The sequence below is a fragment of the Pinus tabuliformis genome, chromosome X, assembly GCF_031772625.1.
Source record: "Pinus tabuliformis cultivar Carrire ecotype Pingquan chromosome X, CPIR1, whole genome shotgun sequence".
Classification (NCBI taxonomy): Eukaryota; Viridiplantae; Streptophyta; class Pinopsida; order Pinales; family Pinaceae; genus Pinus; species Pinus tabuliformis.
Window position 1 is genome coordinate 161319631 of NC_142308.1, and position 13225 is coordinate 161332855.

General features: G+C 36.6%; 1 long non-coding RNA gene across 1 annotated transcript; it reads right to left on the reverse strand.

Moving 5' to 3' along the window:
* Positions 1 to 9566: 9566 nt before the first annotated feature.
* Positions 9567 to 12635, reverse strand: LOC149138952 (uncharacterized). Its single transcript, XR_016265044.1, has 2 exons — positions 12415 to 12635; positions 9567 to 10154 (listed from the first exon to the last, which is right to left on the reverse strand). It is a non-coding gene; the product is annotated as an uncharacterized LOC149138952 (long non-coding RNA).
* Positions 12636 to 13225: the final 590 nt, after the last annotated feature.

The window sequence follows — 13225 nt, forward strand, 5'->3', positions numbered from 1 at the left end:
CCATGTTTGCAGGGAATGAAACAAGGTTACTGACATGATTTCTAAAGAGGGCTTTCTCCTGGATCAGGGGCTTTGGCAAGTAACAGAGTTTGGTGGTCCCGCTCCTTTCTTTCATGGTCCTTTTTTGGAGGAACTGATTCCTGATGATCATGGTCGATCTCACATAGTTATGCTACTGTTGTACATATTTTATTTTTTTTCGCTGGACACTGTTGTTTTTTCTTTATTTCCTTATGCTATTAGTCATAGATTATATATGTTATTGCTTCATGCACATAGTCTAAACATATGGGCAGTGGTTTCTTTATACAGCGCTTTTGTGGACCTTTGACTATTGCGAGAAGTCTTTTGTATCCGTCAGGAACTATATGTTATTTTTGCCTCCCATGGGATATAGGAAGATTTCATTGAATGCACACATGAGTGCATATGAAGAATGTATTTTTGATTGTTTTATATGAATAAAAATACGGGCTCCTTTTTCCAAGAAAAAAGAGGGAAAGAGAAGGTGATTAATATATGTGTAAAGAATTTTGATTATTAATAGCAAAGATAAATTTTGAAATTTAATATATTTAGTCAATTTACCAAATTGATGTGCAAAATTATTATAAATTACTTTACTATTACACTAAAGTTTATATTTAAATTTGAAACCGTAAGCTTATACTTTTTTCCCAAGGAAAAATCGTAACTTTCATTATGTATTTGAAAATTACATGTTGTAGATGCTTCCATGAAGCATATATCAAAAAACTAGTGGCCAAGCCACATACTGTGAATTGTATGTTACATAACTGTAACTGAATATGTTGCGAATAAATATACAATAATAACATGTCTGTGAAGTTATACAAAAATTAATATATGCAAAAAAAGTGCTATCAAAATAGTTCATCCCCAAAATCAGGGTTGAGTTTCCCCCTGTGAATGTTGATCATCAAAAGGTCTGTGGAAGTACTAATAAAAGTCATGTCCATTATGCTCTTGTATCATCTAGTGACCACGTGGCTGGTGCGCTGCCTCCTTGGATAGGAGATTGGAAAGCTGGTTCCTCTCCCTATAAATATGATGACAAGAAATAGAGTCAAACTGTGTTTTTAATAATAATACATCATCTAATAGGTTCTGAAGTGTCTGCATGTGACAGACAGATTGTTGATTGAACCAGTTTATGACAAGCTTAGAGTCTCCAAAAATCTGAAGGTGTCGGCATCCTTTTTCTAAAGCAAAGGAGAGAATATGTATGAGATTGATAAGTTCTAAGTAGTTGTTTGTGCCTCTTCCTAGGCCCATCCTTAGTTTGAAAAAAAGTTCTTCATTGAGATATAATATAGCACCACCGCCACAACTTGTTTGTTGTGTAGATCCATCAAAATAAGCCCATGGGAATGATTTGTCAATGGATTCAACCATGATGATCCTATGAGGATGTTTGGGCTCGTCATCTGGAATCATGTTGTAAAGTGTAGAAATGTGTGCAGAAGCGAGCATCCAGTTGGGGGTTTCCCTTGAAAGATAAGCTTATTTCTGCTTAACCAGATACTCTAGCATACCAGAAGTGGTAGATTTCTGAGCTTAGAGGGGTGTGCTTGGTTCCACCACGTTTCCCATGCAGATATAATTGACTGACCGGTCCATCTAATGTTGATAGCTAGTAATTGATGTATTTGTTGCCATAACGTAGTTATCATGGGGTAGTGGAGAAAAAGATGATCGATGCTCTCTTTGGCATTCCTGCAGAGTGCACACCAAGTAGGTCCCTGAAAAGCCCGATGCTAAAGATTGTCTCCAGTGGGAGCTCTATTATGCATAATGCACCACATGAAGAGCTTAGCTCTAGGCGGGCCTTTTAGTTTCCATAGGGATGCCACCACCATACAGAGTCGGGTGGCTTATGTTCAGCATAGATGATGGGATATCCGTCCTTAGGTGTGTATTTTCTGTGCTAAGATAAAACCCAAATAAGTTTTTCCTCCCTGTCTAGAATCCTAACATGTGATTCTGCTAGGGCGTCAATATAGCTAGCCCATTCTTGATGCCAAGCAGCTTGGATACCGAGATCTAGAACCGAATTCCAAGCCTGAGCAAAAATAGAAGTGTTGTATGGATCGGTGATGTGGTCAAGAGTCTTTATACCATAATTCTCCAAATATTGGATGAGTTTAGATGAAAGGGTATGTGCATTCCCACAACCTGACCAGGGATCCAGTTTGATATGGACCTAACTTCCCCAGCCAATTCTCCAAGCCAGGCAACTCTAATGTGTTCAATTGAATTCAGCACATCACGTCAAATCGAGGATATATTATTAATTCGGTCTCCTAATCCAATCGACAATGCGAAGCGCACTGATATATTTCCTGATGACCACCTCAGTCCACAGATTTTTGGATGTAAGGACATGCCAACCCAATTTTGCAACAAGGGCTTTTGAGAAACATGCTAGGTTTTTCATGCCCCAACCTCCCCATTTCTTTGGCAGGGCAATATGATCCCATTTGACCCATGCGAAGGTATTTCCTTCCTTGTTTCCTCTCCAGAGGAATCTACAACATAGTTGTTGGATTCTAGAGAGAATGCCTTTGAGAATCCATGCCAATGACATCCAGTAAATAGGAATCACCTCTAAAACTGATTTGATTAGGATGAGGCGACCTACCCTTGAGAGCCATCGATGATGCCATATGTTCAATCTTCTTTCAATTTTTTCCACAAGCCATGTCGAGTCTGCAATTTTGTATTTATTGGGTTTGGGTCGGAATCCCATGTATTTGAGACCATCATCGAAATCAAGGGGTGAGAAAGGGAATCTCTGGTTTGCAAAATGAACTTCATACTGTGAGCACCCTAAGGCTGACAGAGTGGATTTCGTATGATTTCTCACCATACCTGTGGCTTTATAGAATAGCTTGAGAATGGTGTTGAAAACAGTGGAGTCACTGACAGATCCATTCAAGAATATGACGACATCGTCCACAAAAAGTAGATGGGACAGTACACAGTTGTCTGCAATTTTAATACCCTTGATTCTCCCATGTTTCTTTTCCTATGTGATTAATCTACTCAAACCTTCCATTACCAGTAGGAAGAGCAAAGGTGATAAGGGGAAACCTTGCCTGATTCTGCACTCAGCATGGAAGAAGTTTGAGGTTGATCCATTTATGAGGACATTGTATGACACAAATGATTTGCAACACATAATCCAATTAATGACTGAAATAGGGAAGCCCAGGTGTGTCAGAAGCATCCGTAAATATAGCCAACTGGTCCTGTCGAAGGCCTTTGAAAGGTCGATTTTGAGAATCATGCCCTTCATATTATTAATTTTTATGGAGTGTATCCCTTCCTAAGCAATGCCTATGGCTTTGTGGATCTGATGATTGTCCAAGAAAGCAAATTGCTCATGTGAGATATGTTGAGATAAGATGGGCTTAATCTGATTAGTGATGATTTTGGTGATGATCTTATAGATGCAATTACAGAGGGAGATAGTTCTGAAATCATTGAAGGAATGAGGTGAGTCAATTATGGGGATGAGTGTAGTGAATGTGGAATTAAAAGCATCAAACATATGTCCATTGGTTCTACATTCTTCAATTACTTGGAGAAGATCATGACCAAGTAATTCGAATAAGGACAAATAAAACTCCATCGGCCAATCATCTGGGCTAGGCCTCTTATCCTTCTTGAACCATTTGAGCACGACCTCAAGTTCCCCCATCGTCACAACCTTGTTTAGGTCCTCGGTTGCTTCATTGTCTACAAATTGTGGAAAGAGATCATCTACTTTAATAATTCCCACCAAAGAGGCTTCCTACAGGGCTTTAAATAATTGACCAAAGTGAGAAATGCGCAAAGCAGCAAGATGATTAAATGATTGAATAGGTTGACCTGCCTCATTCTCCAGGGACCATATAGTGTTGATGGCCTTTTCTTCCTTTAGCAAATTGTTGAAATAACTTTGTGTTTTCATCTCCATCTTGTAACCATATGGCTCTGCTCTTAATCCTCCAGGTCTCTTCTCTTTCCTAGAGTAATCTGAGCCTTTCTGCTTCAAGTTTAATGACCCAATCTTTAGAATTGACAGTGACGAAACCTCCACATCCTGGCTCTTCTAGCCTAGCTAATTCCTCTTCAATCATCATGAGAATGATATCATCCTTCTTTTTCTTTTCCTTGGCCCATTCAATCGTCTTCTTTTTTAGACAAGAAAGCTTAGTTGCGAAGAATTTAGACACAAGTTGTCGAGGGTTGGGAGGTCCTGATTTCCAAATATCTTTGACAAGATGAATATAGGCCTCATCCCTAAGCCAGGTTGAATTGAATTTAAATGGAGCTTTTGGCTTGGGAGAGATACCAAATATTTCTAAGTAGATCGATGAGTGATCTGAAATAACTTTGATCCTACCCATTGTCTGAACAGAGCAATTTTTCTAGAAGAGCTTCTTTAATGAGGAATCGGTCCAATCACCTGGCAAGCACAGATTCCCCTATTCTCTGATTACACCAGGTAGGTTGTAAACGAGCCATAGGGATGTCGATCAAGTGGTGATTGTCCAGCAGGGGGCCAATAATGTCTAAGAATGTATCTATCTGGGCGCATTTACCCCAGGATTCCGCATGTCCCATTGAAAAATTAAGGTCACCTCCCAGGATAATATTATCCGATTGCATATATGATGTTTTCAAAATTGTCTCCCAAAACTCCACCCTGTTGTGATAGGGGCCATAAATATTCACAATTCTGAGTTCCATCCCAAGTTCCTTAGAGTACACATCCGCTAATAACACTCCTTCCCTCCCCCAGACATTGAGGAGCCTTAGGACTCTAGGATTGATGCTAATCACAATACCACCATAACTTCCATGGGCGTCTAGTCCATGGAAGGTCCAACCATATTGTATCGCTTCTAGGGTAGAGATTATAAGTTCGCAGTCACTGAGAGTCTCCTGTAATAAGATCACATCCACCTTTTCTAATTCGAGGAGTCTCCTAAGGGCTAGTCATTTAGCGGGACTAGCCAACCCGCGACAATTAAAGGAGAGCCACTTCATTAGGGGGCCAGATTCAGGGTGTTTCTTGCTCTAAGAACCCCATCAATGGATAGTTGTCTACCTTATGCTACCTCTTGACCAGCCTGATGTATGGCTTTGGTTATGAAATATTGTCTGCCTCGAGAGGGTTTGGGAATCTTCAGAGGAGGAGCTAAACCAAGACCACGTCCAGTCGCAGCTGATGGTTTTTCCAGGGAACGCAAATTGTATCTGTGGTTGGATTGAGATTCAGAAGATTCCTCCCTGGAGGACATGGTGTTCTCTGAGATAGTTGGAATGGCAAGAGGAGGAATAGAGAAATGGCAGGGGTGGATGTCGATGGGCAAGAAATGAGATTAAGATCAAAGCAAGATAGAAGGACCCCAACTTGTTTTGACTAACATGTTACAGATGACTCATTTAAATTAAGATGACCAGAGCAAGGGGAAGTGGAGACAGTACCCGGTGGCAATTCGGATGCTGCTGAGTGGGCTCTGGTGATCCTTGGCGAAGGAGGTTGTGCAGGAGCGACCTATTTCCCTATGTCCATAGCCTTTGATTTTGATGTGCAAGCTGCTTCCTTCTGGGTCCTTTGTTCCTTTAAGATTGATCCCTTTGCCTTCTCATAATTTCCTTCCTTTGTCTCCAGAGAGGGATTGTCTTTGGAGAGTAAGGGACATTCCTTAAAGAGATGACCTACTTTATGGCATCGCCTGCACCGGAAGGGCACCCCTTCATAGTCCAACTTTTGAAGTCTGGTGGTGTTTCTCCATTGAATCTTCAAATTTTCCTCCAGTCATTCCCGAGTATCAAGGTGAACCAATATGCGAGCAAAAGCATAATACGTTGTTGTTATGGTTCTTCATAGTATACAACATAATTGATATTTTGTTGATAACAAGTAAGCAATCTCCTACAAAGGGATTGATCATGTGTTGGCTCATCATACCATTCTCTAGTATTTTATATTTTTTTGTTTAAGTTTTCACTGCTCATTACATGAAAAAGCCATTACAAAGATGGTTTCCTCATGCTACTTGTCTTCTTGAAGGGAAACCAGACCAGTAGCACAAGTTTAAAATATTGAGATTGCATTGACCCCATTTAACCAAGTCATCCGACAAAATGAAGACTTTCCACAAGTTTCTAAAAGATAAAGAGAGATAGAAGACTCGCAAGCTCTACGTTTTGAAGCAAAATTTTGTATAACATAGCATACTCATAGTTCGAAAATTAGACAATCCTAGAGCACAATTAAGTTTGAAGGTCCATCAAGAAGGTCTGGTTAGGGGGCCACAGCGTACCTAAACCTATGTATTCAGGATGACCAACAAGGAGCAGCCCAAGCTTGAGCAATTGAATGTGAGCCACGAGCACCAATAGTTGAACCTGACCAAACTAAGCATGAGCCACACAACCAACCTAAGCATGAGCAGCAACCAACCTGAGCACGAACAATTAAGCCATTGTCGAAAGCATAAAACTTGTGCTTGAGCACCACGAGCCACGAACCACGTGCACTGGAGGTAGGAGCCACTAAAGGTCGCTAGCAAAAGACCACGAATTGACACCCTTCCCAGTGAGACTCTAAATGCCCTTACAAAGACCCTAAATTGCCACCCCTATCTGTGTTGGTCCAATTTGCACAAAGCTTGTTCTAAATTGCCACAATCCTAAGATTTGGGAGTGCCTCATAATTCTTGTCAACAAAGCTTGGGCTAAAGCCAGATTTCATAGCACAAGCAGGAAGAGAATTTGTTAAAGCAAATTGTGAATTGAAATTTTGCATGAGAGGCGGTTTGATAGACGAATTATCAGCATGCAAAGAGTCAGCCACCCTGTGCCCCAAAGAAGCCAAGTGAACTCTGGCAGAGAGAAAGGATCCAATGACATATTCAACGTAATCCCAATACTCCAGGCCTAAGACAACTAGTAAATACCCATTGAAGGGTCGACCCAAGGATGCATGTGAGCCATAAAAACAACTAGCATTGCTACCTGATCACTACACGTCCATACACAAAAGAAGATTAACAATGTTGATTTTCGGATAAGAGGCTTATCTAAGGAGGATCACCACGATCTTCACATGAGGTTGGGCACTGCCAACCACTCGATGAGGGCCTTGAAATCATAATTTCCTGCCATCATTAATTTGTGAGGTACATCGTACAACCTCCTTTGAATTGTAACTATCCGCAGCACCTGAGAATTTAAGCATTTGTACGCTAGCTCCTATGAGAACCTTTGGTAGGACAAGTGGCCTACAATCTTGGATTTGGCTATCATTGTTAAGACATAATGTTGCAGTCATCACCCGTCGTGGGGGATCTAGTATTTGATATTTCACATATAACAAGCAATCCACTAATGATATTATACTTCATTTGGTTTTTCCTAATAAGGAATTGATTCTATATTATTAGAACATTGTAGCACTCTTTAGTATTTGATACATTACGTATAACTACAATTTTTATTAGCGCTATTATATCTATAAAAGATTCAAAAATAATTAGGTTCTATCCAAAAAGATAGAGAGAGACAAACTAGCAAATATCCATTTTAATCATGAGTTTACGACATAGAAACTCAATTTTTAATATTTAAATTTAAATGTTATTTTAATTTATTGACCTAGCATGCATATTTATATCACATCTACTTCACTAAATTATGATCATAAATTTTTAATCATGTTTCCATTATAGCTTCTTTAAATCTCAATGTCTTACACTTAAATGTCCCTTTGTTAAATGTTTGTGCAACTAGATTTACTTCTTATAGAAGTCATCTATATTGTTCAACACCATATATTCACGATTTTTTCCAACTTATTTTAGCACCATTTGCTACGAGGCAAAATTACAACCAGATATTAATGCTAGTAAACGATAGCTTTAAACACTTTGGGATATTAATTTTTAGTGTCCTATTATATTTTCAATTTATAGATTCATGATGTAATACGATATATCAAAAAAGTTAGGTTTCTCAAAGAACCACCATAATACTACCAAAATTTACAAAGAAATTTAACAATATCATGGTAAGATGTCTATTAAAAAAATCTAGTTTTCTTAATATACATACAATGTATATGGGGAAATATAATTTTAAATATTTACAAATTTAAGAATAAACCTAAAACAACAAATGAAAAATTAGGCTTAACAATTAACTTTACCCTAGCAATAGATTTTCAGTTGCCACCTTATAGATAGTGTTTTTACTCAAGGTACTAATACATCCACTCTAAGTCAAGGTACTAATATATCCACTCTAAGTCATTGAGTCATATTTAGGTTTGAATTATGCAAAAATAAAATTTGGAAATAAATTACCATTATACTAAATTGATTACATTTGTATGAATTTTATAACAATAAAATTTGGTTATTGATTTTCACAAAGATGAATAAAATTTTGTTGTAACTTTATATTTTAAACAAAATATATTATTATTAGTCTCATAATATTACAAAGTTTTTAGACACCCAATATCCAAGCTTCTTTCTCATAAGTTTTAAATCTGAAACTTAATACTTATAAATTTAAAAATAACATTAAAAACAAACAAACCAAACCACCCAAATCTCCTCAACAAATAACTATCATTATGCTAAAATATGCAATACAATAAATTATATTTCAGCTTCTGTTCATTCTATAAGATCTACATTTCAGAAAAGGAGTGAATAAATGAAAGGACAAGTTCAATTTTTAATTTTTTTTGGATAAGTTCATATTTTTTTTTTATGGCATTGTTTCACTTTTCCTGATTTGTTTTTTCAAAATTTATAATTAGATTTATTTTTAAAAGACTAAATTCCTAAAAATAAAATTAATTAAGTTTTATTATTATAACTTTTAGTAAAATTCTTATTAATTGTAAATAAATAAATAAAAACAAAAGACAAAAAAAATTATCCAATTATACTTCACATTTTTACATTGTAAAATTTATAATTATATTTATATATATATATGAAAGAATTTAAATCACATATTTATAATTTCTCATAACTCTGGATATATATATATATATATATATATATATATATATTTCAATTATTTATAATTTTTCATAACTCTAGATTTTAACCATTTTGGAAGATAAACCTTTAAAATTTCAACAGCTTTGAAAGATGAACCTTTGATATTACAAAGTAGCTCGTATTTCTACCATCAACATTTTATTGGTAGTATGCACTTTGTTGGTTAAACAAAAAACAAAAAACAAAACAATACTTAACTTAGTTTTTTTATTTGTTTTTCCAACCTCCTTCCCTTTAGTTTTTTAAAAAAAAATTTCCTCCCTCCCTCCCTGCGCCGGCCTGCAATACAATATATTCCATATGCATTGCTATATGTACAATGCTATATATTCCATATGCATTGCTATATATAGCATATGAAAAAGATCTATATACTAACGTTATTAGAATATATGCATTGCTATATAGTCCATATGCATTGCTATATATACCATATGAAGAATATCTATATACTAACGTTAATATCCAATATTCAGCATATCATTTGCGGGAATTGAACTGGATGGAGAGAGTCCTTCCTTTCTCCCAAACACATTCGGTAACCCATTTGCGGGAATTGACCTGGGTGGAGAGAGTCATTCCTTCCTCCCAAACACATTCGGTGACCCAATTTCCTCATGAAATAGCCACTAAAATTTCATTTGTAAGTAAACAGTTATTAGCAAACAGTGGTTATATCTTTCTCCTGGGTTTATTATCATGTTACAATTGAATTGTACACGCCCTGGTCATTTCTGACATAATATTACTATCTCGATAAAAGCATTATCAGGCCTCGCTGGCATTGGCATATATGCTGCAGAAACAGTTCACAAACTTTAGCCCCGTGAAACAGACTACCGTAATTGATAGAAACATCAATGGAACCCTAGGTGGGCTTTCAACCTTCTGACTTAGCATCCAAATGCTTCTGTGATCACAAGCTATATGCGACGAGGAGAGAACCAACACGGTCATTTGGAATATTAACCAACTCTGAAAGACTGTCTGGAAAGTTGTCTGGATGTATTCCTTCAGGCACAACTTGCATTAATAAGCCTCGCATACTGGCAATGAATCCTGCACACCAACATAAGTGCAGCACATGACAATTTTTCATGGTTTGGTTGTACTGCAAAATGAAAAATGTAAAAATAATGTTTCGCAGAGAACAAAACAGGGTATACGGTTGAAAGGCACAAATTCACTTCCCTCTATAAACACACAGACATTGAAGCAGTAAAATGATCCTTTGGCTCAATAAATGACAGCATTGGCTATATTTTAAAGTTCTCAACTTGTCCATATAACACTTTCCAAAGGCTCTGCTTTTTATGTAATGTCGCTATCTAGCATTGAGAAAAGACTGGAGCTCGTACCTAAGGTACAAAATTATCGCCTGCATCTTGTTGCTATCTGCATATAAAAATTTGAAAGCTTGACAGACATATGGAAAAAAAAGCTTCTATTACTTCAAAACACAATTTATTCAAAAAATCTTGAACAATTATTTGTGGAAAAAATGCTAACTTATGAGTTGTTTGTATGTCCGTAAAGATTCCCACTAACAGAAGGTTGCTGCTCGACAGAATGTTCAAGACGCAAAAAGGAAATTACACGCAGATGGTATGCATCATGTTTCCAATCCCCCAATTTCTACACCCTCCATCGAAATGTAAAAATCAAAATTATCTTTTAAAATAGTAAATCATCACCTTGAACGGTAGACATTCTTTGATCCACATATTCACTCGCTAGAGGGAGTGGACCATTCACTCAGGATGTAACCCTCCACAGGTTCTACATCTGTCATCAAGTAATGAAGGTTTGTGAAACTCTGTCACTATCATATTTAGGGGGTGGACCATTCTCTCAGGATGTACCCCTCCATAGGTTCTACATCTATCATCATGTAATGAAGATTAATGAAACTCTGTCACAATCATATTTAGCAGTTTGCTCCATCCCAAAGCTTGAGAAACTTCATTGACTGGAAAGCACATTCATTCTTTTCCATGTACGATGAGGCAAAACTACAACCAACCAGATGCCGATGTTCTTAGAGGATGGCCTTTCAACACTTGGTAATAGGTATATTAACATTTTTAGTGCCCAGCTAGATTTTCAATTTACTTTTTGAAACCAGTTCTTGGTATATTTCAATCCCCAGGTTTCAAGTGTCAGCTAAATCTCATTGGAAGATAGATTCATGGAAGAGTGATATGATAAGTAATTAAGAGTCGTTTTATCATGTGAACTAACAACCATAATACTATCAAAATTAACAAAGATTTTATAAGTATCATGGTAAGATGTATGTTAAAAAATCTAGCATTATTCAGAGATATGTAAAGCATGTGTATGGGACACACATAGAAAAGAAAAATTACAAAATTGGAAACCGTCCTAACACAAAAGATCATCGAGAAAATGGAAAATTTAGCCTAACAATTAACATCACTCCAGCAATAGATTTTAAATTGCCACCCTATGGTTAATGTTTTAACTCAAAGTACTAAGACATTCTCTCTAAGTCACTTGGCTGTATTTATAAATGAACTCTGCAACAATGAAATTTGGGAATAAAGTACCAGTACACTAAATTGATTAAATTGGTTATAACTCAATATATATATATGAGTTGCAAGTTTTTACAAACCTCTCAAACAAAAACCTATCGTTTAAACTATCCAACATTTTGGTTGTATTTAGATATGAACTATGCAACAATGAAATTTGAGAATAAATTACCAGTACACCAAATTAATTAAGTTTGGTATAACTCCATATATATATATAAGTTGCAAGTTTTTACAAACCAACAAAACCTCTCAAACAAAAACCTATCGTTTAAACTATCCAACATTTTCCATAAAATCTTTCAAGTGCAACAACAGATTATCCAAGTTAATTATAAGATATATAATAATTGTAATGTTCATGAACTCGATCTCTCGAATATATTTCAGCTTTTGTTTGTCTTATAAGCTGTGCATTTCAGAAAGAAGTGGGTGGATAAACTCATTTTTTTGGTAGTTTTTTTCCTGGCAAGGCAAAGTTCCACTTTGATCCAATCATTTTTTTCAAAATTTAAGCAATCTGAGTCATCTTAAATTATGAGCTAACCGTGGTTATATCTCTCTTCTGGATTTACTATCATGTTACAATTAATTGTAAACATCCTGATCATTTCTGTAGTATTACTATCTCCATAAATATGTTATCAGGGCTCGCTGGCAATAGAACATATGTTACAGAAACAGCTCACGAACTTTAGCTCCATGAAACAGACTACCGAACTTGATAGAAACATCACTGGAATCCTAGGTGGGCTTTCAACCTTCTGACTTTAGCATCCAAATGCCCAAGCTTTGGCAAGCCATATGACACAAGAAGGGAATCAACATGGTCATTCGGAATTTTAACCAACTCTGCAAGACTGTTTGGCAAGTTGTCCGGATATATTCCATCAGCAATAGGGACTGGCATGAGAGGATCAGTTAAAGCACAACTTGCATTGATACGCCTTGCATCCTGACAATGAATCCTGCAAACCAACATAAGTGCACCACATGACAATCTTTATAGTTTGGTTGTACTGCAAAATGAAAAATGTAAAAGCAATGATTCAAAGAGAACAAAAAAGGATATATAGTTAATATGCATGAATTCACTTACCTTTACTCATTGGCACTATCGGAGATAAACACAGATAATAAGCAGTAAAATGAACCTTTGGCTTAACAAATGACTTCATATTCAAAACACTGTTAGCAATATCTAATATCTTCACTCTATGCTAAACCAATCAATAGTCAAGGCAATTCTATATGGGAAGGCCATTCTCGACTGATGGAATGCAAAATAAAAACCCTTCTGAAGCCAACTTTTAGGCCAAATTTCAAGTCTATTTGAAAACCGACTGGTTGGAGCCTGGAGGCCCTTTAGTTACACAGTTTTAAGGGCTAGTTCTGATCCGATTTTGAAACTGGCCGAACTCTGATGGAGTCTGCTTTCCAGCCTATTTTTGGAGGCCAAACTCTAGAACTGTGGAAGGTCGAGTTAAGTGTGCAGTGTAAAAGGAGGTCGAGTTTAGTGTGCAGTGTAAAAGGAGGTTGAGCCCAAATTTATCTTTTGCAGACCTGTTTTTA